The sequence below is a fragment of the Camarhynchus parvulus genome, chromosome 10, assembly GCF_901933205.1.
Source record: "Camarhynchus parvulus chromosome 10, STF_HiC, whole genome shotgun sequence".
NCBI classification, from domain to species: Eukaryota; Metazoa; Chordata; class Aves; order Passeriformes; family Thraupidae; genus Camarhynchus; species Camarhynchus parvulus.
The window spans coordinates 10527425-10533424 of record NC_044580.1 but is presented as its reverse complement, the minus strand read 5'-3'; positions in this window follow the sequence as shown (position 1 = coordinate 10533424).

The window sequence follows — 6000 nt, the reverse complement described above, 5'->3', positions numbered from 1 at the left end:
AATCAGGTATTCTTGCAGCAAAGCGTGATGCAGTTTAAATAAGCCAGGTTAAGTTCCTTGTGTACACAAGGAAGCTATTATAAGAAAATGTAATGATGAAACCACTTTTTACAAGAAGCAAGCAGAGCTTGAACACCTTATATGCTTTGGAAAATTTCCTTTCATTTACATATTTTTCATGACCTTTTGCTTAGCATGACATGGTGTTGTCCCCCAGCTCTGCCCAGTTTGGCTTGAAAGTCAAGATTTTGCAAGCCTGGCTAGTGAAATCTCCTGAGGCTCTGAGCTTCCAGGGAACTCAGTACCTTCCTTTTGAAGGGGCATCTCTTCTATATAGGGTGTTTTGGTACCTCAGAATAATGGCCACTCTTGAGCTATTGCTCATATGTCCAGCAGTGCTTGGCAGACAGGACTGCTGAGTTACTGTGGTCCTGTTGAAAAAGGTCCTTCCTCCCCATGGCACTGATGGAGGAGACACCAGCACTGCCACAGAGGAAAAGCACTGGTAATAAACAAGGCTGCCCAGCTCCAGCTGTGCACCCCACTGCTCAGCTGACCCTGTTGCCCAACCTCCCAACACAATTATATTTACAAAACTGTCTGATTTGCAGAAACAGTGCTCAGTCTCAGCTTCTGCCGGTATCGGCAGAGACTACACGCACTGGGATACTGAAAAATCAGCATGGTATCATCCAGCCTGTGCTTCCCTTCTCCCACTTTTACAAGGGTGGCTCAGCCTCTAAGGGGCCATAACTGAATCTTTATGAAGCCCTTGGATGGGTTTTACTGCAAAACAACGCTGAGAATGCACATGCACGATTACACCAGGACAATAGCCTGGAGTTAACAATCACTTCCTGCAATTGTTCGAGGCAGCCTGTAGAACTAAGAATCATCTCATGATAAATCCTTGTTGGTCATTTACCATCATTAATCTATACTGTCCGAATGAATTAGGTGCAGAGGAGCATATTAATTACAATGCAGATGACACTCCAGCTTTAATTATCAGGACTTCAGGGTAAGCAGTGCCAGTTAATCAGTGTCAGTGCCACAGAGGCTGTGGAAGGAAAGGCTGCTCAGCTGGCAGCACTGACATCCAGCCTGCAGGGTCTGCGCTCACAGTGATGCCATTCTAGCTTCAGTTTTCCAAATGGCTCTCTATTTCTATCCACATTAATCAGGTCTATGGGAACACTTTTTCCACTGCCTATGACATGCCTTAAATTAGGGGTGACCAGTTTTGTCAATATGTAGCCACCTAGCTTTATTTATAGAACATTTCATATTAAACAGCAAAAGCTCTCACTGTCTTTTAATGCCTGTTGCATAAAATTTAGCATTTAACAGCTACTTACTCATTTTACTTACCAGCTAAGGCTACATTTTCACAGGTTCCATGTCAATATTATTTTATGCCATTTTCTGGAGGGCCGGGATTGTGAAATAAACCTAAACATCTGAACAGTTTGTAAAGCACTGGTAGAGCAGCTAGCAGTGTTGCAAAGGCCCCCAAATCCCATCAGCCAAATGTAGCCCTTTTGTTATTGTAGGAGCAGAGACAGAAAGTCTCAAAGCCCATCAGATTCCTGCTGACACTCTGTGTGAATTCCAGCAGGCAGGCTGACCGCTCACTCTGGCTGGTACCAGCAGCAGCTCCTGGGGAGAACAGATGAAGTTGTTCTGCACCTCTCCTGCAGACAGGACATGAGGAGGTGCACTGCACAGCACAGAGACAGCGGGAATGCAATGCTGGAGCTGCACAGGTGTTGGAGAGGGCTGCTCAGTGAGGCTGGGATTTCCAGCAGCGCAGTCTTCAACAAGCTGGGTGTGCACTGCAGAGCCTGGGGCCCACTGAGCCCCTGGGGGGGCTTCACTCCACTCTGCTTCCTGCTGCTTCACACACCTTGTGAAAAACACTCAATTCCTCCTGAAACTGGTATACAAAATGCAAAAGCCTGAGGAGGTCCAAGCAGGCTGTGAAATGTCCTCAAGGAGAGCAAACCAAAGAAATAAGGAGTTACAGAAACAAACCAATAAAGTAACATTACTGTGGGGAATTTAATCACCCAGGAGACAGGAAATTCAAGGCTATGGTACTTTTGACAACTACTATTTGTCCACAGTGTATGGAACATTAACCTTACCTCCATATGCGGAAACAGAAGAAATTATGGGACATATCAGGTATGAATGCATACTTCATGCACAGGGTACTCTTTGAGGGCTACTGTGGAGGCAATAATTAAATTTCCTGACTGCAAAGCAAGCAGGTTCATGCACAAGCAGCTCTTCTGAGACACAAGTGAACATCACCAGACAGAGCTCCCAGCTCACCCCATGGCTTAGGCAGGGAAGATTCAAGGTCTCAGTTTGGTCACAGCATCATCCCCTGCCTTGTAAGCTTCTGGCTGCTGTTCAGACTTTGTTTTGAGAATTGCCATGTGTTGATTTAGGAAATGTTGTGATGTTTCTTTCAGTTGTTGGGTCAACAAGGATTCTGCATTTCTTGTATGTTTTCCTTTTGAGCAACTAAAGCAACATTCATCCTTTAGCAAGGCAGAAGTCCAGGTCCTGCTGGGTGATCAGTTTACTCCGATGTGAGAAGCAGATTATTGCTGAGTTAGACAGCAAACAAGTTATCAAACCCTAAGAGAATTTTGCACTTGTCTTGAACTGAATTTTAACCCCTGGCTGGATGCTGTGGAGTCAGATTACTTACAGCAAGAGCCAAAACCAAAGCAGCCAGATAGACAGCAACTCTGAGTGGAGCTGCTGTCCCTCAAGTGTCAATTTTTACATGATCTTGGACAATTGCTGACTGGTATGTCTATTGTTGCTACAATTTGAAAGACAAGATTTATGAATATAGAAACAAACAGCAAAAGTATAACAGCTGAAGAAACTAATTGCCATCAGGTGGGAAGGGGGGCTATTGAAACAAGGGGGTTTTAACACTAAAAGTTAATTCTATCTTTTGTCACTGCCAGAGGACACAGAAACAGACAGACTGCTTGGTTATAACCTATCACTAGCTGACTCTGGAGGGGCCAATGTTTCCTCTTCAGGGAGCTGAACCCAAGGCCCAGCATCTCCCATACAGAATTTTGGAGCAGAAGCAGGGCCAGATGCTAATCCAGCCCAGCACTCTTAATGAGGTGATTTAACACATCCACAGCACCAACCAGCATAGCTCAGGTCTGACCTCTGTCACCACTTCATGGGCAGCTGGATGACGCCAAAATCCAGCCATGCTGACAGGGGGGCTGCAGGGTCAGTGTCCAGGGCAGGCTCAGGAGCTGTGGGGTGGTGGTGCCGTCCCAGGCTCCCCATCCCTGCTCGGTGCCTACACTCCGTGGGTTTGGGGGCTCCCTGCCCCATGGGGCTCCCTGCAGGGGCAAGGAGGGAGCACTTTCACACAGTGAAACTCTCTTTATCCCAAGCAGCAGCAGCATCTTCAGGCAGCACCCTGCCTGAGGGCTTCCATCCAGTTTTGGACATATTTAACCAAGTCAAGGCCACATTTATTTAGCAGCAATTCAAAGTGAGGAGATCTCCCACTGTGAAAAAGGTTGGGGTTTCTTTCACCTGCACTTCAAAGTAAGAGTGATCCCATTAAGTCCCTCTGCCAGGAAACCGTCTCAGGGCTGTCCCAGCCCACAGGCCAAGCCAAGCTGAAAGCATGGCTGGGACAAAGAGCCCAAGTTCACTCTGCACAGCCTGGTTCACACTTGTAGCCTGCACACATGGTGAGCAGAAAGCAGCAATCCTCTCCATGGCTGACCTACTTAGAGGTCAGGCTTGCCCAGGGGCTCTGAGCTGTGTCCTGTGGGCTGCTCACCACTCAGATGTGCACTAGTTCACATTCTGCTCACCCTCCTACTTCTTGCTGAAGTCCCTGAAAACCTCAGAGTCAGCTCTGAAACAAAGGCTGATGGCCCCTCACCAGCAACAGCTCACTGGTTTGAAACTCCCCATAGGGCCATAAAAGCCAGAAATAAGCCATTTTACAGGAAGGAAAAATATGAGGCATCCTTCTTGTAAATCCCCACTGAGGGCAGCACCAGAAGGGTGCCAGGGTTAGCCCAGCTGATCAAGAGCCATGTGATAACACCAGCGTCCATCATGCAACATCCTGCTCCAGGGAAGGAGGGGACAGCAGTTTTTCCCTTTGCCCTGGGAGGCACAGGCATGCTCCTGCAGCAGGGTTTTCATCACTGTTGCAAACCCCAGACCAGTTTCAGGAGGGCTGGGCTGAAATCACCCACCTCATTTTCAGAGAGTGGTTAATAACCTTGGACTCTTCTCAGTGTTTCTTAAATATGAGCTGTTCCTCAGCAGGGAGAAATCAGGACTTGATGCTGCACAGAAATGAATAGCTGAACTACCCAAGTCTTGAGAAGTGGCTCTGCATATGTTTTCACAGAAGTCATGGCAGGCTCTGGAATTAATCAGGCCAGAAACCACCAATATATCTACATGCTAACCTGAGCTGAGGCAGGTTTGAATACTGCTGAAAAATCCCAGCCTGTGAATGATTTCCATTTCTGAATCTCTGCCCTGCTGTTTATGGAAAGGCAAAGAAGTACAGTGATGAGGTAAATGTGTTTATGAATGCACTACTGTTACCTTTCTACTTTAACAACTCACAGGAATTACTTTACCACCCTTATTTATTGCTAATCAAGCTCAGCACTGGGGGAGGCGAAGGAATAAATTCTGCCACGAAGTTTGTGCTAAGTAATTTTTTCTTCATCGCGTGAAAGCCATAGCCCAGGCAGTCTCATTTGAAGCCTTTTAATGGTTAGAAATATCCCTTTCCTAGGAGTTTGCTCTTCTTTCTTAGAAGAGCTCATATTTTATCCAGCACCTCCTCTGCAGAGCAGCAAGAGCTGCCTGAGCTGCAGCAGAGCAGCAAAGTCCAAGAGCTCAGCAAGCTCCCCTGAACTCCTGTTTGAAGAGTTTCCTCAAAAGCTGCACCAGCTACTTTGCCAGCTAATCTTTCCAGCCTGCAGCTACAGAGCAAAGCATAGCTGTGGACCTGTGTCAAAGGTACATTTGTTAACACATTTCCCCTGGAGTGCTAATTAACATTTACATCAAGTACTATGAGAGTGAAAAAGCTTCAACACAAACACACACTGCAGGGAAATGTGGAGAGTGGTGCACTGTTTGCCCTTCAGGAGCTGGTGAAAATCCAGTTTGTTTTGTAATCTTCTGTTCTCTAAAATCAGATATTTCTTCAAGTTAATAACTAACCCATTCTTTTTCATTTAAAAACCCCTGAGTGCATTTAGGATTGTGTGACAGCAGGGCCCTGCTGGCCCTGGTGCAAGCCAGCCCACGTGCAGGTCTCTGTGCTCAGCCACAGCACAGGCACAGCCCGGGCTAACCACAGAAAATGACAGGATTTTATGATTTTATATTAAACATAAACAAAAGAACATCAACACACTTTTGCTTAAGATTCAACCCTCTTAAACTAAACACTAAGATAGGAAACACAAACAGAAATATTTGTAGCTGGCTCTTCAATTACCACATTTTGGGATGCTGACAAAAAGCTCTAATGAGTAACACTTGTACCCACAATGAGAGGCAGACAAAGTTATTTGCAAACACAAATTTGCACTTGAAAGATGCGAAAGCAGTTGCTGAACAGCTGAATTAGGAGCTATTCTCAATATTATTTCTCAATATTTATTGAGAAATAAACGTGCTATCACAGTGAAGTAAAAATTTTAAGACTGCAACCAATATAACAAAAATATAGTTGAAAAAATCCTCTAGATTTTTCCCAGGGCAGGGGGAAGTTTTCCCCACTTTTTAAAGGAAAAACTAGAAAATATCAGGGCCACAGAAAGAAAATCATATTCTATGAGCCACAAAACAATAGTATGTAAATCTCCACCTACTCTGTGAACTTTTAGGCCATGATAGAGTGTATATTGTTATTCAAAATATTCTGTCCTGCCACAACCATGCATCCTGCCCAGGCTC